General features: G+C 42.8%; 1 protein-coding gene across 1 annotated transcript in view; it reads left to right on the top strand.

The window, feature by feature from the left end:
* The first annotated feature begins 1,897 nt into the window (after positions 1-1,897).
* Tmod3 (tropomodulin 3) overlaps positions 1,898-25,618 on the top strand; it is a 58,757-nt gene continuing 35,036 nt past the window's right edge. The window contains exon 1 of the mRNA XM_031343177.1: positions 1,898-2,064. The gene's annotated coding sequence lies outside the window, so the exon portion shown is untranslated. The remainder of the gene's footprint in view (positions 2,065-25,618) is intronic.

The following is a 25,618-nucleotide window of genomic DNA, read 5'->3' as shown; positions in this document are numbered from 1 at the left end:
TTTTTTTTTTTTTTTTTTTTTTAAGTTATCAAGATAGAACACTATTCCTGCTCATGCTGATACCCATGCTGGTCCCCGTGCTGATGCCCGTGCTGGTGTCCGTGCTGGTGCCCGTGCTGGTGCCCGTGCTGGTGCCCGTGCTGGTGCCCTTGCTGGTGTCCATGCTGGTGCCCGTGCTGGTGCCCGTGCTGATGCCCGTGCTGGTGCCCGTGCTGGTGCCCATGCTGATGCCCGTGCTGGTGCCCGTGCTGGTGCCCTTGCTGGTGCCCGTGCTGGTGCCCGTGCTGATATCCGTGCTGGTGACCGTGCTGATGCCCATGCTGATGCCCACGCTGGTGTCCATGCTGGTGCCCGTGCTGATGCCCGTGCTGGTGCCCTTGCTGATGCCCGTGCTGGTGCCCGTGCTGGTGCCCGTGATGGTGCCCATGCTGACGATGACCATTACGCAGGACATCATTTAACAGTCCTCCAAGGCCACCTTCCCCTCCCTAACTCCATATCTATCTTGCCCTCCTTTGACTAGTTGCTTCTGCTGTTTACTCTCACTCATGTTAACCCAATCGCACTGCCTGTTGTAGAACATGGTGTTGGAGTGGGAGAATAGGATGGCGCAGGAAAATGGGCACGTGCTATCTACCAGGCAGTTAGGGACAGCATCTATTAAAAAGCACTGACTAGCTTTGGACCCATAAGATAACTAAAAGCAGGGTTAACAGCTAAAACATCTCTGCTTTTATTTTGTGTCTGCCTTCCCGTTTTGGGTTGCCTAGTTACCCCTCCATGTAAGCATGTTCACCATTCAAGGACTTCTCATCACCCTTTAAGGATAAAGGCATAAAAATAAAGTATCAGAGATACTTACCTTATAGTCAGCTTTTACAATTGCTCCCCAAAGGCACCCATGGTCACCTTGGATTCCATGAAAGTCATTAGATCACCTTTCAGATGAAGGCATCCTATCCAGGGTGGGGAGGATATATCTTGGAACATGAGCAGTTATCTTCTGAGAATGACATAGCCCCCTCAGGCAAAAGGGACTCTTTTGATCAACTTGCAGAACCAGACTGAAAGAATGACCAGCCAGGACACATCGTGACCAGGATTGCTCAATTATACATACAAGAATGCTTCCTGCCCCAGTTCTTCTGCTTAAATTTAAAGCTCATGTGGGCTTATTGGCTCCTTTATCTGATCCTTTCGTAGGTGTGTGCATTAGTGAAATCTATCTCTGCTTCTCACCTTTACTCCTCTGTTTATGTTAGAGGCACCACACCCTGGTGTGACTTATAACCTTTTCTGCTGTAAATTGGGGGAGGGGGGGTGGAAGGAGGGAACCCTCTTGTATCCCAGACTGGCCTTGAACTCAGTATGTAACTGGCTGATAAACTTCGGATACCCCTCCCTCCCTCTGCTTCAAGGGCTGGGATCTGAGATTACAGGCATGTAACACCACGTCCAATTTATACTTTGTTTGGAATTAAATCTAGGGCTTTGTGTAAGCACTCTACCAACTGAGCTACAATCCCAGTCCCTTAGGTTTTATCTGTCTTCCATGACAATTTTGAAAGGCTGAAAGCTTTCCCATTATCATTCTCTCCCTTTAGTAACCAAGGGAATAAGAAAAGCCTTACTCTGTATTATGTGTCTTTTTATAAAAGGCCCACCATGCAAACCTATTACCAAAAAAAAAAAAAAAAAAGCCCCTAAACAGGCTTTCTACCTTCCAGAGAGTCGCGGGCAGGTATATACAGGAGTATATAGGTATATTTCTCAACCTAGCCTGTTATAACACCCTTCCCATTGTAAAGGACCGTGCCCCTGTGCACGGAGCCGCGCCCTTCTCTCTCGAACTACAACTCCCAACATGCAATCCGCCCCAAGAGTACGCACGCGCATGGGAGGGGCCAGTGAAGGGGAACCAGCAATACAGACAGCGCGGTCGAGTTTAGGGGCAGCTGGCGGGAGGATTCGGCAACTCCCTGAACTTGAGGCACCGCGGAGTGTAGGCGCAGGGAAGAGCGATTCAAACCTCGCGGACTGTGCAGTGGGTCGGCGGCCAGGCAGGTGAGTTCAGCACGGCGCTTTCCAGGAAGTCCCGTCGGCGGGCGCGGCAGCGGGTCGCTCCGGCCTGGGCGACGGAGAAGGGAGCGGCTGTGCTTCCAGCGCCTTGCCCGCGGGCCTCGCTAGAGAGCGCAGGGTGCCGGGCCGTTCCGGGACGGCGAGGTGCGCTGGGTGTCGCCCGCGGCCAGGCACGCAGGCTTTGGGCTGTGGGTGAGTCACTTGCAGCCAGCCAGCTGGGGTTCAGGACCGGCCGTGTAGGGGTCGGGGCCCGCCACCTAGTGTTCGGGACCGGCCGACTGAGGTTCAGAGCAGACCAGCTGGGGTTCGAAACCGGCCGGCTGGGATTCGGGGCCCGCCACCTAGTATTCGGGACCGGCCTCCTCGAGTTCGGGACTGTCTACATAGGATTTGGGATTTGGCTGTCTGGGTTTGGGACCAGCCGGTGCTCCGGAACCGGCGTGGCTGGGAAGCTGTCTGGTTAGCGCCTTGCCCCGCCGCCCCTCTACCCCAGCCATCATCTCGCTGCCTGGCTGTTGTTAGTTGGAAGGAAACCCACAAAAACTTGGGACACACCCTTTTTGTGATTGAAATCTGGTGTCTTGCATTGGCCATTTTGCTCTATCTGCCCTGCTCCGCCTTAGAATAAGTTTCTGGCTCCCGTGCAGCACAGCTGGGGCCGGCTGTGAACTGATGCGGGTTTGTTTAGAGGACGTGACTGGGTCGTTGTATCTTCGCTTACAGACGTGGATGCGTTTCCTCCACAAGCCTGCATTCTGATTACAAGCAGAAATACGAAACAGCCCCAATTTTTACTTTCCTTTTCTTTCTCGTCTCTTTCCCCCTCTCTCTTTTTAGTTTTCGTCTCTTCTTGTTCATGTTTAATTAAGAACCCCTTTCCCTTTTCGAATCCTTCCGGTTCTTTTCTACAACCCCCCAACACTCTCTACTTCCCCGCGCTTCTCGCTTGTCTTCTAAGAATCACATTCCCAACTTGACCTCTGCTTCTCTTTAAAAAAAAAAAAAAAAAACCACAGTCATCTATTTGGTAATGAACACTGCAGTAAAACTTATCCCAGGAGGTCATACTTAAACAGGAAATGAGCCTGTGGAGATTTGCTGGCTATGTGCAGTCTTCTTTGGTTGCTGACATTTTAGTGCAGCTCATGTTTCTTTTTTTGAAAAATTCTCAGAATAGTTTTTTTTGCATATTAAATTGATTAATCAATTGACCTGTCATTATTTCAGTAGAATAGCTTTGCTCAGACTCCTTTTTATTAGTTCTCTTCCTAGTCCTAGTCCACACATTTTACACACACATATATTTCTTTTTGATATTTTGAGCCAGTCTCACTATGTAGCCCAGGCTGGCCTTTAAGCCCATTCTTTTCCTGCCTCAGCTTCCCAGTATTGGAATTACAGACGGGGCCATGAAGTCTGGCCATCTCTATAATAATGTATTAAGAGCTGACAGTAGGGCCTGGAGAGAAGGCTCAAAAGCTAAGAACACACTGAATCCCATCTCTGGCTCTACATGTGGGATCCATTGTATTCCAATCTTAGAATGACCTTGCCTTGCATCTCTCAACCTTCGTAGTTTATCTTAGAGTGAGATTGGTGATAGCTAGGTAATCCATGATTACCCTAGCCTTCTATGGTGTGTGTGTGTGTGTGTGTGTGTGTGTGTGTGTGTGTGTGTGTATGTTCTGGTCTATGCATGCTCTTGTGTGTTCACACGTGAACATGCATGTGGGAAGCCTGGAAGTTGATGTCATATCCTCCTGAATCATATCCACTGAATCATATCACTGTTATTAAAAATTAGTCCATTTGGGAAGCCTTGGCTGTGTGTATGCCATTCCAATCCTTGTCCTAGACAAGAACGACCAGAGGTGTCTTCTTGAGGATATTACTGCCCTGTAGCTCCTGTAGCTGAATTTTCTTTCATCTTTGTGGTAGGCCCTTGGGCCACTTTTCTCCTGATAGACATTAAATACTTATAGGTCAGATCCCGTCACGATTCTTGGTTTTCAGTGTAATAACATTTTTTTTTTTTTAGGCTGGAGATGTAGCTCAATAATTAAAGGCTTGCCTAGCATATATAAAGACTTAGGTTCAATCCTAGCACCACAAAAACAAAAAGATAATTTTCAACTCCTAGCAACTGGCTTATTTAAACAACAGATTCAGTGCAACAGAAAGAACCTAAGGACCATGTAGAGGCAACCCTTTTCACACTTAACATACATAAATCACCATACCTGATAATTTTGAAGTGGAGTTTAGAATTTGCATATTTTAAAGTTGGTAGGAATCTTTGAAAACCAAGACATTTTAAGGTGCTTATAATGGTTCTTTTAAGATAGGTACAGATAATTGAGATAATTGTGAATAATTGTGATATCAGATACATATGCAGGACTTGTCTAATTTTCAATTAAAAATAAATTTGTTTGAGACTGGGTCTCAGATAGCTTAGGTAGGCTTCCAATTTACAATGTTGCCAAAGCTAGCCTTGAACTCTCGATCTTCCTGCCTGCACATTCCCGGTGCTGGGTTTACAGGTGGGGGCCACCGGGCTGGCTTCTCCTTCCTTCTTTCTCTGTACACTCAGTTTTCTTCCATCTTCAGTTGTGTGTGTTCACGTTTTCAGTAATTAACTAATTCAGCAAGTATGTATCTTACTCCGTCTAGACACTGGGCTTCCTGATGTATGTGTAAGATAGGACTCCTATCTGGAAGCTTTCTTCTTTGGAACTATGCCTGTGTCCTGCTTCAGAGCACTTTGGAGGGGATAAAAACACTTGGTAGTTAGTTGTGTGTCAGAGAGGGAATGACTAAAGTCAGTCTGTTTCCATGTACTAGTCGTCTGATCTCCCAGGCCTTCCCTTTCTGTCGTGTTGGAGTGTGGGTGATATATCAACACAGAGCACAGTGTAATGTCATTCATTACCTTGGAACTTAAGATATGTTGAATACAGGGAAATCAGCTAGCACCAAGCACTGTGACCAGTAGGGCTGTGATTGCAGGTATAAACACATACCTGGATTAGAGATCAACAGAGCAAGGGAAAAGATGAAAGGGGAAGAGACAGAGGAAGATAAGATGGATATTGTGGGAGAAAATGGCTTTTAATAGTGTTTGTGTCGGTCTGTTCTCTGCTGTTATTGTTTAGGCTTGCATCATGAACTTCCTGCCTTCACTTCCAGAGTGCCAGGATTATGGGCATGTGCCACCACTCAGGAATCTTTGTTTCATTTGTGACGGGTTTTATTTTGTAGCCCAGTCTGACCTGGAATTCACTATGTACTGGTTGTTTGCACACTCACAGCAAGCAGCCTTCTCCACCCATCCTCCCAAATGCTGGAGTTAGAAACGTGAACCACCGCACCCCGTTCGATTTTCTTGGTTAGAAGAGTCCAGGGGGGCATTATTGTGCAGGCTATAATTGTAGCTGCAACACGTGTCACTGCTGGTCTTTGACCTACCTGTTGACATTTGATTACACTTGCTCTTCTCAGATCATTTAAAATCATAAGTGTGAAATTATATTGAAAGGGAAACAGTATAGAAAACAGAAATATTATTTAATTTGTGATGGCCCAGTAACTTGTTAGATATTAAAATTGTAGTCAAATTCTGCTTGCTAATTATAAAAAATGTTTAAAGCTGAGCATATGTTCTTGTATCTGCCTGAATCCATTAGTGGATATATATGTAAGTATATATACTCACACATGGGGGTACATTTGTGTGGAAGCCAGTGACCTTTTGAACAAGTGGCTATGTAGATAGCCCAGGCTGTCCTGGAACTCACTATATAGAGCAGGCTGGCCTCAGACTCACATAGGTCTTCTTGCTTTTGCCTCCTGAGTACTGGGATTAGGGATCTGTACCACCTTGCCAGGTTCTACTTTATCTTTCTAAGACATAGAAAGTTTCTTACTGAGCTTGGAGCTCTCTGAGCTCAGTCACTGAGCCCCGGGATCCTCCTGTCTCCTCTTCTCCACCTGACTGTGGTACTGGGGAATCAAACCTCTGGTCCTCATGCTTGCATGGTGAGTACTAGCTGAGCCATCTCCACAGACTTCTGTCTGTCTGTTTTGTTTTGATACTTAGTAGAAATGAAGGAATCCCAAGTGTTAGGATTATAGGCATGGCATGTACTACCAGCCAAACCCAGGGTTTTGTGTGTGCTAGACAGGCGCTCACCAGCTCTTCTGTATCTTCAGCTCAACCCTTGCACACTTGAGAGAGAATTACTAAAATACTATTAAGTTTCCTTGATAGGTGTGACCTTTTGTGACCTGTAAAAATATACACTCCCTAGGGTATTTATTTATGCTCGAATACCTACACCCACTCTCTAGGGAAGGAACCCAAACACACAAAAACAAACTAACAAAATAAGGTTACTGATAGACAGAGATAACCCTTTGCTGAAGTGCATGTGAGAAAAATGGAGGGAAGATAAACAGAAGTGAGGGCAGAGTGGACAAGATGGTAAGAATACCAGGGCAAGGCAACTTTTTTAATTTTTTAGAGGGGGGTCTTTTATGTGTTTCTGGCTGGCCTGGAACTCACTACACAACCATGGTGGCTTTGAGTTCAGAGCATCCATCTAATTCTCTCTCCTGCTGAGATACAGGCATGGCCTACCGCCTCTGGCTGCATGTTGAATGTGTTAAGAGTATGCTGGAGTCGTGGAGCATGCCTCTGATCTAGGCAACAGAGAGTCTGAGGCAGGAAGATCACAAATTTAGGGCTTAGACTTGTAAGTCAAATAGTTTTAGTCCTTATCTTACTGAATAATAAGTCCCTTATTGAGCAGGATTCTATTACTAAGAACTGAACACCCTGGATTCCCATATGTAAAATTATAAAACAAGATATTTTGGATTTCTGGGTGTTTTGTAATAACTAATGAGGAATTGTTGAGAAATACTCCTTTGGTATGCATGGCAGCAAAAGAGAGATTGCCCTTCAAATATGTATATATCAAGTCAGGCTCAAATTGAATGTGTGTACCATTCGGTCAGCCCTCACCTTGGGCAAAGATGGTGCGATTTCATACAGCTTGAAGGTTTCAGAGTTAACCCCTGACCCCTACCCCTCATTTTTTTTTTCCTGCAGTTTGCCCTAAAATATGCAGTTATTGCCATAAAGCACAAACCTTGCAGGGCACGGGGCTGAGACCAGCAGTGTGCCTTTACCTCCAGCAGGCACTCCTCGGTGAGTTCCCGGATGTAGTTTGTCCTTGTTACTACATTCAGCCTCCCACCCCCACCCCGACCGGGAGTCAGGGGGCAGGGAGGAGCTGCAGAAGAAACCTCACTCTTGCACAGTCCCTCACCCCCAAGTGTAAACCTTAGGCTTGGCCCTTGTCAGCTGATTAGGACACTAGGGAACTGCCTTCAAGGAAGTGTTGTTTCTACTGGTCTCTGAAGACTATAAAAATATTTGAACACACAGGGGGACAGGATATTTTAGGTTGTAGTAAAACAGTGTGATCTAAAGATGGGAAGTAGAAAAGCATGGAGACTGCACTGACCGTTTTTTGTTGTCTTTTGTTGTTGTTATTTGATGGGGGGGGAGGCGCTCATCTGTGTGCCTGGATGTGTGTGTGCTGTTGATTGCAGACCCAGATTCTGGACTCTCAGAGTCCAGAAGAGATTGTCAGATGCCTTGGCACTGGAGTTACAGATGACTGAGTGGCTGACCGTGAGAACTGGGAACTGAACTCAGGTCCTCTGTCCAAGCACTCCTAACTACTGAGCCATCTCTCCAATTTCTTTTTATCCTGTTTTGAAACAGTGTCTCCCTATGTAGCCCTGAATGGTCTTAAATTTCTCTTTTACATTTATTTGTTTGTGTGTGTCTCTTGGCATACTGGTTGTCAGAGGATGACTTAATCTTCGGGCATCTGTTTTCTCTTTCCAGGAATCAAACTCAGGTAATCAGGCAGCAGATGTCTGTACCCCCTTGCAGGTCCCATGGACTCATGTATCCGTCCTTTTTCTCTTTACTTTTGTCTTCCATTCCTTGTCCTGGCTCCAGTCCCTGCTGCCTTTCGCCTAGGCTTTGATCTTTTGCTTACACCACGCATTTCTCCCTCTGCTGGCTGAATCTACCTGTTTCTGACCACCCACAGTTATCTTGGAACTTGGGCAGCACTAATTGCCAGGCCCACGGGTTTGAACTGCTAATTATGTATAGCCTTGATTTTTAAAGTAGCTTTATGTTGTGTTTTATTTTCCCAAATAGATGGTATCCATCCGTCTCTTAGGTCTCAGGGAACACAAACCCCTTAGGCTTGCTGGCTGTAGTGCTGGGGTGGGGATCACCATGGATTATTATTACAAAACCACTGAGCTCCTAGAATGAACTCCAGCTGGGATTCAGAATGGCCTCTTAGGAAGATGCCCACCCCCATGCCAGCTTCCTGGATATGTATGTGGCTTGCTTGGGGTCTCCTTGGCTCTTTTCTGTGCTTTTTCTCCACTCTAGAATATTACTTATTTTTTTAAAATGGAAATTATTACATAATTTATCTTGACTATTAAGTTTTTTTGGAGTTGTCTTAAATCTTGACTCTAAGGCTAATGTCTGGCCTCACTTCCTTACACAGCACTTTTCCCTAAAGACTGACATTTTCTGCTTTTAGAAAACATATGGTTTTTCTAAAGAGCTTCAACTCTTTTTTTTTGCTTTAAGATGTAGGGTCTATCATTGTATCCCAGGCTTGCCTTGATTTCAGTGGCAATTCTGAGGGCTGGAATTATAGGCATAAACCACCATACATGTGTAAGAGTGTTTGCCTGCATCAGCTTGTATGCACTATGTATGTGCCTGCTGTGTGTGGAGGCCAGAAGAGAGCAGTGGATCCCCTAAAGATGGAGTTACAGGTGGTTGTAAGGTGCTATTTGTGTTCTAGGAACCAAACCCAGGTTCTCTGCAAGAGTAGCCAGTACCCTTTCTGGGGCTTAAGGGTTTTTGTAAATATATTAAATTACTTTGCATGTTTTGTTTTACTTTGTTTTCCTTCTCTTTTATACTCACCTGTGGTTTGTTCTCAATCATTTTGATTTAATTAGCTTCTGTTAATGTGATGTATTAGTGACATGATAGAAATTGTTGAAATTAGTAACTATTAGTAACTATGATAGAAATTGAATGCTTTTTTTATAGAAGTAGTATGCGATTGTGGGAAAATAAGAACTTTAAATCTTACATTCACTGAGAAGTATATACTCTTGGACAGGCTCTTTTTTCTCTCTGAGCCTCAGATTGGTTTTTAACAAATAACAGGATATTAGTTATTAGTGATATAAATTAATATAATTATATTATATACTATAAATATTAATGTTATACAGGGTTATTAAATAGCATATTGATGTTTTATGTTTTATATTTTATATTATATACTATTATTCTTGTGTCAATGTTAAAGAAGTTTGCATATAAAATATATGCAAGTGAAATTTGTTTCTCTTTTTCTTCATTGTTGTGAATATGGCATGTGGCCCCTTATCAATCTGAGAGGTGAAGCTTCAGGCTGATGAGATGGCTTGGCAGGTAAAGTACTTGTTGTGTAAGCCTGATAACTGTCTCCCAACGTTGTCTTCTCATCTCCATGTGCATGTCATGCCACAAAGGTTCCTGTATTTACAGATACACATCGTGCACACACACACACACACACACACACACACACACACACAGATAATAAATACAAATTTTGAAGTATTTCACAATGATATAATTGAAGCACAGGCAGTTTCATTCTGTCACTTAAAATAATAATAATTACAGTTGTGATCGTCAGTTTTAGATGTATCTTGAACTTCTGTTTCCGGCCTTTACTTACCTCTCAGCAACCTTGCTTCTTTTCCAAGTGGCCTTTTATTTCTGTGTGAGTCTCTTGAGTTCTCTGCCTATGAAAGGAAAATGTCCTTCATCCTCCTTTTAAAGAGTCTGTGCTGAGGCAGCTGCTGTCCCCACTGCTTGGCCAGTAGCCACAGTTCCTGAGACTCCCCTTCCTTCTCAGCTCTCCCCTCCTCAGCTCTCCCCTCCTCAGCTCTCCCCAGCCCTCCCCAGCCTTCATGATGATTTGTTTTTCTCTCCGCCTCTGTTCCCTTCCACTTCTCCTTCCCAGAAACCGCCTCCACCAACTGTATGGTTCTCATTATTTTAGTCATTTTACAGGCTTTTACTTTGTGTTGTATGTGACTATGCTTTTTAAGTATACACAAACTGATGTATACAGATATAAAAGTTATGCATATCATAGTAATATTATGGTAGGAACATATACTTACATGTATCACTTAATGTCCAAATCAGATTAAAATCATCTCCTCAAACATTTAGCATTTCCTAATGGTGAGCACTGTCAAAATCTCTTCTTTGTGCATTTTAAATGTATTATGTTTTTATCTGTGGTTACACCATTTTGCCACAACACACCAGGACTTCTTCACCTTGTGTAACTGTAACTTAATGCCCATTGATCAGCCTGTCTCTAGCCAGCCTCCCCACCACGGCCCTGTCCAGGTATATATTTTTCAAGGGTACATTATAGTGAGGGGTTTTGTTGTTGTTTTGTTTCCAAGACAGGGTTTCTCTGTGTGGCCCTGGCTGTCCTGAGACTTACTCTGTAGACCAGGTTGGTCTTGAACTCAGATCTGCCTGCTTCTGTCTCCTAAGTGCTGGAATTAAAGGTGTGCGTCACCATGCCCAGTTTATACTGAATATTTTAATCACTTAAAATGACCTCTTCTATTCTTTTTTGCTTGCTTGCTTGTTTGTTTGTTTGTTTGTTTGTTTGTTTTTTCAAGACAGGGTTTCTCTGTGTAGCCCTGTCTGTCCTGGAACTCACTTTGTAGACCAGGCTGGCCTGGAACTCAGAAATCCGCCTGCCTCTGCCTCCCAAGTGCTGGGAGGGGGACCACAATGTGTGAGGGGTGGTGGGTACACAATACTGCTCAAAAGGGGTAAAGGTCCCCCAACCTATAAGAGACGATGAGATTGCTTTTAAGTGGAAGCCATTTAAATTTGAATTTTTAAAATTTATGAAAAGCTAGATGAAGAACATGAGCGTTTCTATACTCATTCTATTCCAAAAGACCTAGAACTTAAATTAATATTAAAGCCAACCAAATTAAGCCAAAAAAATAAAATAAAATAAAAATAAATAAATAAAAGGCGTGCGCCACTACCACCTGGCTTCTATTCTAATATCATAAGAAATTTACACTTTGTGCTAGAGATTTTATGTGGTTTTCGTTGTGAAACTTCTAGTACAGACTTATAAATACCCCATTTTACTGGACCACACTTACTCTAGCTTAGTCACTGAATTACTTTTTTTTTAATGCCATAAGGCATCAAGGTATATTATACAGATTCTAGTTGTGTATCTTTTGTAATCTATGATGAGTGCCTCTATGCCAGGCACACAATAGCCCAGAGGGTAAAAGGCCCTTGCTACCAAGCCTGGCAACCTGAGTTCAATCCCTGATACCCACATGGTGGAAGGAGAGAGCTGACTGCCCGGAGCTGTCCTCTGACTTCCACAGAGGTGCTGGGTTGACATGTGCACACACACAATAAGGAAGGAAGGAGAAAGGAGAAAGAAAGAGAGCTTTCCCTTAGTCTGAAAATTAGTTAGTGATAACAGAGCTTCCTGTATACCTAGACTCTTGAAGTTAATTAAAGTAATAACCATTGGTGACCCCTAAAAATCACAAGTATGCTTGAGTGTGAGGCGTGTAGGAAATGCCTTTACAGGCAGGTATTTGGACTAGCTGAGTTGATGGCATGTAATAGGGCTAGATAGTTCTGCTAAGTGTTGACCTTTGAGGAGGGAAAAGACCAGGTGGTGGAAGAAGATAGAAAAGGCTTCAGAAAGAACAGGTTTGAGCTGGACTTAAATGTGAGGAGTTTGGATAGGATGGAGAAATCTGGAGATGGGTGGGACTTGTTGCAAAGATGTGTACACTAACCCTCTGGGAAACAAGTCAAGCAGCAAGGTGAGAGGTCTGCGAGACCTCTGCCCAGTGATCCTTAGTTCATCAAAATCACTCAACAAACAAGAGCATTCCTAAGTACAGGCATGTGCTGTTAAAGAGTGCTTCAGTGACTGAGCTGCACCAGAGCAGAGCCAGCCTGTCTGCAGCCTGGGAAAGACTCTCTGTGAGGGCCCGCCTCCTTCCTCTTCATGAGATCCAGGATTGCGTCAGTTCCTGGAACCTTGCCGAGGAAGGAGCAAGGGCTAGAGATAAGGATGTTGTGTGTATGATGCTGTTGCTTGTTTTTCAATTAATTTTTAGAGATGTGGAGTTTGGGAGGTTGTTTCTCTTAATATTTCCTTAGGGAAAAGATCTTGAGAAAAAAAATAACCTCCAACTGGCCTCAGTCCCAGTTTGAGACTCTCACAGCCTTTAGTCAAAAAGTGGGTAACTTGAGAAATGATGTGATCACGTACATTTGAGTAAGGGCTGCCTATTGTTTTTATAGACTGTGAAGTATTTTCTGATCTAGAGTTATTTTTTCTTGTTCTCTGTTCTTTTTGTGGTTGTGAGGAATGCCACTGACTCACTAATAGTAAACGTGGAGTCTCTTACCAGGTCTGTTGGGTGGTTCATGGTTCTTGCTTTTTCTTGCTTTGCTCATCAAAGCATCTTTTCCTATTACCATAGGTAAAGTAAATTCGAAATCAGAGACATTTGTTTCTGCGTGTGCAGAACCAAAATGTAGGAGACAGTTGAGCTGTCCTTCAAAAGTGAATGAGTGAATAAACAAACATGATACAAAACTGAAAAGGATTTCACTTGGGATGTAGTGAACACTGGAATACTCTTTATTATTTCAACTTTCCTGTTTCTCTCTGATTCTTAAAGAACTTTCCAGAGTTATTCTGAATTCATTTATTTTTAAAAGCTCTATATCTAGAGTTCAAAGGACCATAAGGATCTCTTGATAGCCATTAGAGTTTCTTTCTGCCTTTAATCCCAGCACTTTGTAAGTGCAGGAGGATTGGAGTTCAAGGCCATATAGGAAGTCTGGCCAACCTGAGCTACACGAGAACTTCTCAAAAAAACTAGAAGAGAAAAGCTTCTTATACCTAATAAAATAGATCTAACTTAAGGGATAGATGTGAATAAGTAATGGAGGGCTGCTAATCTTCCCTAAATATTGACCTGAACTTAAATTTAAGCTTTGATGAGATCTGTTTCTCAGAGGCCCTTTCCTTAAATTCCAATTTCCCTCCTCTCCACTTCCCTCCTTTCTTGAGACAAGTTCTGGCTCCTTGAAACTTGATCTATAGACCAGGCTATCCTTCAGACTTGAGACCATTCTCCTGCCTGACTCTACTTCCCCAGCATTGGGACTGCAGATGTGTACAGCAGCACTCCCAGCTTTTTTTCTTCTTTTTTTAATAAGAGAAAATGTGGTAGATTGGCCACAGTAGATGGTAAATGAATTCCTACTGAAGCAGGAAGAAAACAGGTTTATTTAGTATGTCACAAACAGGTTTATTGAGTGCACTGACAGGAGTAGCCAGCTGGGCAGTAACAAAAGCACTGCCTGAAACTTGACTTTATCTCAGTGAGAGACCATGGCTGAGGGGTGGGGGCTTGCTCCCCCCAGCTGTACTGCTAGTGCTCAGGACTAGGCAGGCTGGAGAAGATGGTTCTGGGTGTGCACAGTAAGCAAGGAGTCAGTGTTCGGTTGAGTATTCTAGTATAACACTAATCACAATTGTACATTTATGATTGAAACTTTCTTGTACTCATTCCTGACCATTTATGTTTTCATAGAGACATTTTAATTTCATGATGGAGTCAGTGGGAAGATAAGAAATCACAGTCTGAAAAAAAAAAAGAAAGAAAGAAATCACAGTCTGGCCTGGCAATGGTGGCGTATGCCTTTAATCCCAGCACTTAGGAGTCAGAGGCAGGTAGATTTCTGAGTTTGAGGCCAGCCTGGTCTACAGAGTGAGTTCCAGGACAGCCAGGACTACACAGAGAAACCCTGTCTCGAAAAACAAAAAAACAAAAAAAACAAAAAAAAAGAAAGAAAGAAAAAGAAATCACAGTCTGCAGAAAGAAGAGAGAGAGAGAGAGAGAGAGAGAGAGAGAGAGAGAAAGAAGAAAGAAGGAAAGAAAGAAAGAAAGAAAGAAAGAAAGAAAGAAAGAAAGAAGGAAAGAAAGAAAGAAAGGAGGAAAGAAAGATCACAGTCTGCTTGGTATGGTGGAAGCCTTCACCAATGTGATCATGCCACATTAACTTCCTCTAGTATTTAACAGCATTGGCCCATGTTTGACTTCATTACTTTACTTTCTTTTTTCCCTCCCTTTCTTTTAGTTGATCTGGTTTTTCAAGTCACTTTTCTGAAATTTTTGTATCTGCTAGCATGATTCAGCTTTCATGTTTTTCCTCTCTGTTTGTACATTGTACGTTGTTCATCTTGGCAGTGGTGAGGTCAAGTCAGTATTATGTTTTCCTTTTTTTTTCTCAAGACAGGGTTTCTCTTTGTAGCCCTGGCTGTCCTGGAACTCACTCTGTAGAAGCAGGCTGGCCTCGAACTCAGAAATCCTCCTGCCTCTGCCTCCCAAGTGCTGGGATTAAAGGTGTGTGCCACCACTGCCTGGCATGTTTTTCTTTTTTTAAGGCCAAGTTAAATGGTGTTTCTTTAAGCTCATTCCTGTTACATCTAGAAAGACACGAGCCCCTGAAATCCAGGAAAGTGACCAGATCTTAGCCCTGGGGGAGTCCTTTCAGAGTGGCTGTGCTGCGGGCTAAGGCAGAACTTGGGCTCTGGCAATACGGTGTTTGATTTGCAGTGTTTGCAATGGACATGCAGGAATTGCCAGACTAGTGTCACCTCGACTATTCATCTGGTGCAGGAAACTGAGAGGAGACCAACTTGTTCAAAGCCTGAGCACCAATTAAGTGCATAGATCTGCTGACCCTTGTTCAAGGGTAGGGGCTGGGGCCCCTCTTTTTAATTTTCTCCTTCTTTCTGTTTCTTTTCTTTTAGAATGTTATTTTAAGACAAAGGGAGGGAGGGAGGGAGGGAGGGAGGGAAGGAGGGAGGGAGGGAGAGAGGGAGAGAGAGAGAGACTGACTGTGTGTGTCCACAGAGGCCAGAGGTATGAAACCATCTGGAGCTGGAGTAACAGGCGATTGTGAGTGGCCTGGAGGGTGCTAAGAGTCATTAGGCTTATAGTAACCAAGAGGACCTGGGTTAGATTTCCAGCACCCTCATGATGGCTCACAACCGTCTGTAACTCTAGTCTCAAGAAGCAAAATGCCTTTGGGGGGCCTCTGCAGTCACCAGGCACACATGTGGTACACAAACATACCAGTTAACATTGTATTTATCTTAGGTATAAGGAGGCCAGAAGAGAGGGCCAGAGTCCCTGGAGCTGCCGTTATAGACAGTTGTGAGCTACCATATGGGTTCTGGGAATTAGACAGAATTATCTGATCCGGCAACAAGTGCACTTACTGCTGTATTGTCTCTCCAGGTCCCATATGAAACATTTTCAAATGGGTGTGTGCCTGTGTGGTTTAATGTTCTAGCCAAATTTGTCCATTATTCTTAATGTTAGTAAAGTATAAGTAATACTATACATAGCTATAGTCCTGGAATTTAGGAGGTGGAGGCAGGAGGATCAGACTTTGTAAGATCTTGTTTCAAAAAGCAAAGAAACAAAAAACTTCACCAGGTGTTGTAGTACATGCCTGTGATCTGAGAACCTGGGAAACAGAGGCAGGAGGATCACTGTAAGCTCAGGGTTAGGCTAGTGTACATAGTTGTAGGCCAGCCAGAGCTAGAGTGAGGTCTTTTTTCTCTGCTCCCTCAAAAGACAGTGTGTGTTCATTGTTTTACAGTCACTAACCGGGAAACTTCTTGGTTTTTGTTTTGGCTTAAGACAGTGTCTTATACAGCCCAAGCTGACCTTAAAGTGCTAGGATTACTGGTATTTACCACCACCCCCAGCTTTATTTGTGAAATCTCATAATATCCTTGGGATATTTTTATATCCATGTCTTGTGGGTTTATTTTGGTGGTTTATGTTAGTTTTAGCAGTCTATAAAGGCATTTTCTCCTATACTTTACCTAAAACCTTATCTGATTCAATTATCTAAAGTTTGAGGACAGCTTTTATTCAGAATACCTCTACATCTTATTAACTGTTAACCAGCAAGTCTGCAAGTATTACTGATGTCAGTTACGGTTTTTCTCAGTACAGTTTTCTCATTTAGGGATACTTGGTTTCCGTCTGAGCAGTGATACACTCCTTACCCTTCACTGGGGCATAATTGTTGTTACACAGTGTTGCTAGAAGATGGCGTTCTGCTTACCTGTGTGTGTGAGAGGAAATGGACAAGGAGGGGCCCTGCCTCCTGCCCAGGGCCGAATCAAGTTTGCTTTTGCTCACACTTTGCTGGTCACCACTGTTGTGAATTCAACAGAAAATGAGTGCTGTGTTGTACTTAGAGTCAAACTTAAGGAACTGTTGAATACCGCAGCCTGTGTCATTCTGTGCCTTATCTTGGATCCTTGTGAGCTTTTAAAGTCAGCTTGAGAAACATTTCCAAAGTGCAGAGAGAAAAGAAGAATATGTTCTGTATAATTTTCTTTGAGACCTTTCCTCTTGGTCCCATAGGCCTTTTCCTGTCCATGTCCTGACATTCTAGCCCCCTCCCATAACATGTGAAACGTGATAGGCCTTTAATAAATGTATGCATTGATTTGAGGATGGATTGAAAAATGCTCAATCCCTAAATAAAGCAATAAATAATAAATAAACATTTAAGTCCAAGAAAGTCATAAGGAACAGAGCTAAGAAAGGCACTACTTTTGTTCACTACATGACATTCAGCTCACTCTTTTAGACCTAGCCTAGTCTTAGGATTTTTGTAAGTAGTTCAATTCTTATTAACTTGGCAGAGTAAGGACATTATTGCAGAAGGAAGAGTTGAGTCATAGCTGTACTTCTCCTTTGGGAGAGAAAGGGAAAAAAAAAGTAAAACTCAGATTAGTCCCCCCTCCCCTTATATACTTGGAGCATCTAGCCATTTATTTATGGCTGAGCACTATTTGGTTTGTTCCTAGGATAACTGGTAGAAGGCCTTTTAAGTTAACCAGAATACAAACACTGGGATTAAGACACTGAGCATGCTAAAGGGGCTCCTGTTTTGGCATTCATCTCTGGCTCTCAGGATGGCTTCTTCTCTCACCTTGCTGCTTCTCATCTGTTGCCATGACTCCACCAAGATGACAGGAGGGGTCACTGGGAGTGGGAGCAGTTTGCAGCAGTGAACCGTGACAGGAAGTATCTTACTCACAAGGGAGTCCCAAAGTCTCTTGGGTTCACACTGTCAGATTGCTTTTGAAGTGGTGTGAGTAACCTGCTGAAGTATTCTCTTGTAACAAACAGTGGCTGAAGTGGTCTGGCTGCTTTCTGAAGTTGCCCTTGCCCTCTGTAACCTCTGTCTAATTAACACTCTTTGTTCTGGCCCTAACAGGTTTGCTGGGCTGTCCAGTAACTTCCGATTTTGTTCTTTTCCCTTTATGCTCTTGGAATCTAAAGATCTCAGTTTTAACAACTCAACTTGGGCTGGGCAGTGGGAGGGCAGGCTGGACTATGCCTTTTAATTGTTTTATTTAATTTTTGTTTTGATGGTTTGTTAAGTTTGTGTGTGTGTTGGGGGAGGCCCATGTATGCACATGAGATCAGAAGACAACTTTCAGTAGTTGGTTTTCTTTTACCATGAGGAAATGAATCAATTTCAGGTAGGCAGGTTTGGAGGCATGTGTCACCCACTTCACTGGCTCCCTTTTTTATTTTTTAAATAAAATAATTTAAAATGATGCAGAGGATTCCAGGCCAACCAGGAAATTCAAAGTAATATACTATCTCAAACAAACAAACAGAAGTACTCCCCAAACTAGGTATGTACATGGTTTTATCTCAACTCTTGGGAGGCAGAGGCAGGCAGATCTCTGTGAGTTCAAGGCTAGCCTGGTTTACATAGCAAGTTCTAGGCCAACTAGTGATCTATAGTGTTCGAAAATGAAAACTGATGGAGAGATACCCTAAAATTACTGTCATATAAAGTTAAAAGGTTACTGTTTCAATAATTTTGACAGTTGTGGATTAAGTGACTTTGGGACTATTACTTGTAACTTGGGAGTTAATGTGCTGCATTTTAGTCCTTAGTGTGTGTCTTGCTTTTTTCTTGGCAATAGTTAGAGTTCAGTGACAGACTAGACAAGAATCAGTAACGTATAATGCCTGCTTATACAGAGGGAGGGAATACAGCAAAAGGAAACGTAGTATTAGGGACCTGTAAGGACTGCTGTTTTATAAGAAGCAGTCATGAGCAGTTCTCAACAGGACAGGCCACTTGAGTATAGAGTACTCAGGCACAGGAACACTTAGGCACAAAGGCACTGAGGCAGAAGTGTGCCTGGTTTACTGGAGGAAGAGCGATAAGATCAGAATTGGTAGAGCTTTTTGAGTTAAGAGGTAAATGGTTAGAGATGAGTGAGGGCTTTGGGTATCTTTTGAGTCCCTGTGGACCCTTGTAAGACCATTTGACTTTTATTTTTATTAAGATTTGATGCTGTTAGATATCATAAGCAGTGCAGATTAATGCTATTAGTTATGGTCACACAAAAGCATGTACATGGATCTTCATAGCCACCTTATTTGTTATAAGTCAAGACATACAGTTGGGCACTAGAGTTATGGTTTAGTGGTAGGGTAGTTGTATAACATGCACAAGGCCCCGTGTTTGATTTCCAGATTTCCAGATGACTATCATATCTGAATATTAGTGGCACATATATAACATTACTATGAACTGTAGCAGAGAAGAGACTGCTAATGGAGTAACTTGGATGAATTCCTATGGATTTATATTTGGTGACAAAAGCTAATCTCAAAACTATGATTCATCTTCTTTTTTGTTGTTTTAAAACAATCTCTTTGGGCTGGCGAGATGGCTTAGCGGGTAAGAGCACTGACTGCTCTTCCGAAGGTCCTGAGTTCGGATCCCAGCAACCACATGGTGGCTCACAACCACTTTTAATGAGATCAGATGCCCTCTCCTGGTGCGTCTGAAGACAGCTGCAGTAAATTATGCTGGATCGAGCTGGGCCAGCAGAGGTCCTGAGATCAACAGCAGCCACACACATGATGGCTCACGGCCATCTACATAAAATAAATAAAAAAGAAAATCTATATAAAAAAAAAAAACTCTTTATGTAACCCTGGCCACTCTAGAGCTATGTTGGCCCTAAGCTTGTAGAAATCCTCCTCTTTCTGTTTCTGGAATGCTGGATTGCAGACAAGAGCTACCACAACCACCTGAATCTACCGCTGAAACATCACGATTTTAGAAACAGATCAGAACAGTTGCTGGGTGTGAGAGTCAGTGGGTGTGGCTACAGTCAGTGGGTGTGGCTCCAGAAGGGCAACAGGAGGAGGCCTGTGGGCTAAACTTCATCTTGATAGTGCTGGACTATAACACAAACACATACATAGGATTGCATGTAGAACTGGGGAGATGGGGAAGACCAGTGGAGTGGGTCAAGATCAGTGTCTTCCTTGTGATCTGTGGTTTTGCAAACAGACACAGTGTGGAAGACATTCTTCTATATTATTTCTTTGCACTGTGTGTGATTCTATTATTATCTCAGTAAAGACTTAAATAACACATTATATACCACAAATATACACAATTATAATTGGTTTACAATTAAAAATTCTTGAGTTGGACAAGAAGATGACTCCATGGGCTAAAGCACTGAGTTAGACTCCTCAGAGTTCATGTAAAACCAGGTGTGGTATCACATGTCTGTAACTTCAGCACTACTGTACTGGGATAGAAACAGAGACAAGAAAGACCCCAGAAGCTTATGAGCCAGCTAGCCTCATCCATGGCATTGAAAAAGTGACCATGACCCAAACAAGGACTAACACCTGAGGTTGTCCTCTGAGTCCACACATGTGCACCTGTACATACACAAAGATTAAGAGGAAAACCCTTCCACTAAAAAAGAAGATAACTGATATTTTATAGAGTGTAGAGTATGACATTATTATAGGACTTGATTCTGCAGGATCCACATAGTTCGGATGTGGAATATGAGAGAAGTCAAAGTTAACTTCAAGATTTTTGACCAAAATAACCAAGGGAATGAAGTTGCTGTTTATTGTTATGAGCAAGATGGCAAGGGGTAGGGAGAAAGGTAGACGTATGGACTCTTGCATCTTTGTTTTGTTTTGTTTCAAGACAGAGCTTCTCTATATAACAACCCTGTTGCCTTGGAACTCATTCTATAGACCAGGCTGGCCTCAAACTCACAGAAATCTACCTGCCTCTGTCTCCTGAGCATCTGGGATTAAAGGTGTGCATCAGCACATGGTAAGTTATTTTTCAGGTGTAGAGTTCAGAAGAAAAGTCCAGATTGGAGGTAAAGTTCAAGAATGGTCAATGTATAAAATTCATCAGAGGTAGGTAAGCATAGGAAAGAAGAAAGGTCACTGTCTACAGTTTGCTCAGTCCTGTTGTAGGTAGAGATGTGAATCTGCACAGAGGTTTAACCAGAGAACAGCAGTATCATGGGTGTGCAAAGAGAACAGGTGGAAGATCCTGGAAACTCACGCCTACCCTATAGAAACGATGATGGAACAAAGATTAACAGCTTGTATATTGAGAGACTGGATCTCTGAATCATGTAATTCCACAGTTGCTTTTATAGGATAATCTCTGTTAAGACCTTCCTCTAGGGAGCTGGTGAGATGGCTTAGTGGTTAAGAGCACTGACTGCTCTTCTGAAGGACCCAAGTTCAAATCCTGGCAACCACATGGTGGCTCACAACCATCTGTACAGCTACAGTGTACTCATATACATAAATAAATCTTTAAAAAAAAAAAGACCTTCCTCTATAAAAACAGAAGCTTGGAGAAAATAAGTAGATATGAGTTAGGTACAATAATGTTTGTTTATGGAGGAGATATATGTGCCATGGTAGAGGTCAAAGAACAACTGTCTGGAGTCATTGTTTCCCTCCACTAGTGAATGCTAGGGGTCAGACTCAGGTCCTCAGGCTTAGTGCCAATTGTCCTGACTCACTGAGCCATCTTTCTTATCAGCTCCAACTTATGTAACTTTTACGGTTTCTTCAAAGGGAGAAAATGTATCCTAGTGTTCACTGATGTTTACTAAAACTGAATTGCTGCTGATTTGCCAGCATTGAGGCTGAGGCAGGAGGATCTTTTGAGATCAAGGCCAACTTAGGCTATATAATACCCTATTTTTAAACCAGAGAAAACAACACCACCACTAGCAACAGCAACAGAACTGTTTATTGTTGGGATCTGGCTAGAAGGGGCACAATTAACTATATATAAGGTTATGAACAATTTATCCATGGAAGCCAGAGTAGGCTGGTAAGTTATTCTCTGCCAGTGAAATGAGCCAATTAGCAAGATTAGAGTATATAAAGACAGGTTTATTGGGAATTAGCTCTACGGTAAGCCGACATGGGGCGGGACATGAGTGGGAGGGGGCTAGAAAGAGAGATCACAAATGCAGAGAGAAGAGAGCAAAAGAGATCAAAATGTCTGCATTATATATGGAAGATCTTCTCGGGGAGGGGAAACCCAGTTCCTGGGCTGGAAATTTCAGGGCAGGAGCCAGGGTATGCCTGCCATGTCCTGTAACAGGTAGGAACTGAGGGATTCTGGGAGAACCTGGAGGCCATGTTAAAGGAGACCTTTAACATACTAAGAGTCCAATTTAGTATGTTAAATATGCGCCTCAGCCTCTTGTCCTTGGTCTGAGTCCCCAACATCCTAGCTTTTTTTTTTTTTTTTTTTTTTTTGGATAGTAAATGAGTAAGGGGCAATGTAATCTTTTATGACTACTTCCTGCTGACATTAGGGTGCTGTTACTTGGAGGGGGGGCAAAAACCTGACATGTTGGCCAACTCTGGGAAGAGCAGGCTGTTTTACTTGTGGTCAAGGTTGTGTGACCATCTGGGCTAGCTGATTTTTGGAGCTGTCAAAGACGCAGGTTCTAGAAAACACCTGAACATGGCAGGATGCTGGGACAGGTGTGTGTGTGTGTGTGTGTGTGTGTAGAAGATAAAGTTAAGGAGTTTAGGGAGAAAAACCTTATTCTTGGGTGTACATTTGAAACTGTTTTTACCATGGTTTTGGCAGTTGGGGGTGGGGCTTCCAGGAGCAGGGAAAGGGAAAGGGAAATCGATCCTCCTCAGGAGTAGACAGGTGGGGCAGGGAAACAGGGTATTGATTGGCAGTACTCTGGAATCAATTTGAAGCTGTGAAGACGTGAATTCGAGCAGATGCCCTGAAGCTTATAAGTATCTTTTAAGTTTACAAAAAGAGATAAGTTTTAGAAGTGTTAGAATTACCAGTTCATATTAAAGCTCTGAACTTTGAAGTCTCACCACAACAGTAGCACGGCCAGGGGAAGAGATCTGAAACATGTTCCTTCCTCCTGTGTCCTTTAACTCACTTTCCTGTCACCATTCAAGGTTTTCATGATCTGCAACCTTCATAACATGTTTACCAACCTCAAAACACCTTCCTATTTTTCCTCACACACTTTCTTGTATCCTCAAACCTTACTTAGACTGTGTGGGGACAGATGCAAGTTAGTTAGATTACGGTTGTATGAGGATGGAGCCTCAGGAGATTTCTAGAGATATTTTGATATCTCTAGATATCAAAACTGGTGCAGTTGCAGCACAAACGCTGTGAGAGTGACCATCCGCTATCGGATTGGATTTAAGGCCACTCTGTGAAGTGTGTGGAACCCATGCTTGACACAGCTTGGGTGCCTAAGAACCTGAGACTAAGTAGGCCATGGGTCTAGGGGAAGCCTTGAAGAATGTATAGGGCTTCAGTTGAGGAAACAGACATGGTTAAAGAGTGTATTTCATCTGGAGACAGAGCATGGTAAGCAGGGGTGTGGGGATCTAGAGTCTGTGTCCTTTTTAGTATTGTGATAGGGAACAGCTAGAGATAATGCTGGAAAGCTGGCTAAACCAGTTTGTAAACTGTATTTTGTGCTGAGGAATTTGTACTTTTCTCAAAAAGTTGGCAGCTTTTATTCTGTGAAGGGCCAATAGTAAATGTTTTAGGCTCTGCAGACCACTGTAATTATTCATCTCTCCCACTGTGCCACATGAACCAGGGATAGACAATACGCCCATGAATAATGTAACTGTTCCAGTTTATAAAAACAGCCAGATACTAGTCCCTGCTGTAAAACACAAGAGCATATTCTCATCTAGCTGTGGTTTAGTGCCCATTACCCATCCTCCCATGCACAACCCTTCTAGCCTGTAGAAACATCTACTCAGTGTCTATGAAATTAACTTTTTAACTTCTACTTATGTATGAGAACCTACAGTGTTTGACTTTCTGTGCTTATTGCATTAAATATGTCCTTTAGTCCCTGTCGCTGCACATGTCCACCATATTGGTTTTACCTCCTTGTCATTCAAAATTTGTTCTCTTTTTTTTTTTGGTTTTTCAAAACAGGGTTTCTCTGTATAGCCTTGGCTGTCCTGGAACTCACTCTGTAGACCAGGCTGGCCTTGAACTCAGAAATCCACCTGCCTCTGCCTCCCAAGTGCTAGGATTAAAGGCATGTGCCACCACTGCCCAACTGAATTTGTTCTCTTCTAATAAAGTGTCCTCAGAGGACAGGCAAGAGATAGATAGCATTGTCATCCTCAGAACAGAAGCAAAAGAAAGCCGCTCAGTATACAGATGTTCCTCGGTAAAGGAAAGTGGGGGAAATGTGCAGTCATCTGAGTGAGGTTAGGTACCATGAATACTAGTTGTTAACACTTTGTTGAAGCAGAATTGAAGTTTCTAGAAAAGTTGACTATATTAGCTGGAAGTTCTTTTATCTTGGCAAAAATTCCAGAATCTGAATCACAAGGAAATGACTTCTCTATTGTTTTGAAAAGGAAAAACAAGCTGAAGTAAAAGTCATAGAAACATGTTCCCCTATGACACACAAAAAGTAGTAAGAGTTAATAGAATACAGCTACAGACCCTGTGATCTACAACAGTAACGTTCCTGCATGACTCACTGGTGCAGTTGCAACACAAACGCTGTGAGAGTGAACCATCTGCTATCTTATTGGATCTGTGAAGTGGGGGGAACCCATGCCTGGCACAGCTTGGGTGCCTAAGAACCTGAGGCTAAGTAGGCCATGGGCCTAGGGGAAAACCAAATAGTATTGTTTTGCTAAAGGAACACAGCAATAAAGTGACTCCTAATGGCATTGTGCCATACTTCTGTATCTTAGTTAGAGTCACTCACTATTGCTGTGACGAAACACCATGACCAAAAGCAACCAGAGAGGATAGGATTTATGTGGCTTACACTCCATACCACTGTTCATCATTGAATGAAGTCAGATCAGGAAGGAACTCAAGCAGGGCAGAAACCTAGAGGCAGGAGCTGATGGAGAGGCTTTTGAGAGTGTTGCTCACTGGCTTGCTCGGCTTGTTCTCTTATAGATCCTAGGACTACCAATCCAGGGATGGCACTATCCACAGGGAGCTGGGTACTCTCCCACTAACCACTAATTAGGAAAATGCCTTATAGCTGGATCTAATGAAGGTATTTCCTCAATTGAGATTCCCTCCTTTCAGATGACTCTAGCCTTTGTCAAGTTGACGTAAAACTAGCCAGCACACCATGGATCAGTGTCTTGCTCAGCCATCATCAGAGAAGCTTCCTCCTACAGGACATGGGGACTAATATAGAGATCCACAGCTGGACTGTATGCAGAGGGTGAGAGACTCTGGAACACTCAGTCCTAAAGGTCTTCATTTAATCTCTGCCCCCAGGGCTTAGGGGAGCTATGCAGAAAAGGAGGCAGAAAGGTTGTAAGAGCCAGAAGGGGTGGGTGACACCAAGGAAACAGTGTCTTCCAGACACAACAAAACTGACTCACATATGAACTCAGAGACTGTGGCAGCACGCACATGGCCTGTGCAGGTTCCAGACAGACATACCGGAGATGAGAGGGAGAAGTAGATATGAGCTCCTGCCCCTGCTTCCTAACCAAAAGAAGCTATCTCCAATTGACAACCACTTGCAAAGGAAAAACCAGTTTTCTACAATGGTGTCTCAGTGGGTACGCAACCACAGTTGAAGGCAGGCCCCATACCAAGCAAGTAGATGACCAATGCAAAATTAACTCAATGACATTTTTATAGGTTTTTAGTTTGGTTTGGTTTGGTTTGGTTTGGAATTTTTGTCTCATATTGGTTTTGTTTTTTTGTTTGTTTGGTTTTTGGTTTTTGGTTTTTTTTTTTTTTTTTTTTTTTTTTTTTTTTTTTTTTTTTTGGCTTTTTATCTTACTGGTCCTTGTATGAAATAATTCCTAATTTTATATTTTTATGGGTTTTGTTTGTATGTGTGTTTCTTGTGTTTTTTTCTCTTATTATTATCATTTTTATTCTAGTTGGTTTGCT

The sequence above is a fragment of the Mastomys coucha genome, unplaced genomic scaffold (assembly GCF_008632895.1).
Source record: "Mastomys coucha isolate ucsf_1 unplaced genomic scaffold, UCSF_Mcou_1 pScaffold23, whole genome shotgun sequence".
Classification (NCBI taxonomy): domain Eukaryota; kingdom Metazoa; phylum Chordata; class Mammalia; order Rodentia; family Muridae; genus Mastomys; species Mastomys coucha.
The sequence above is the reverse complement of the archived record's forward strand: the minus strand, read 5'-3'. Positions and strand labels throughout refer to the sequence as shown.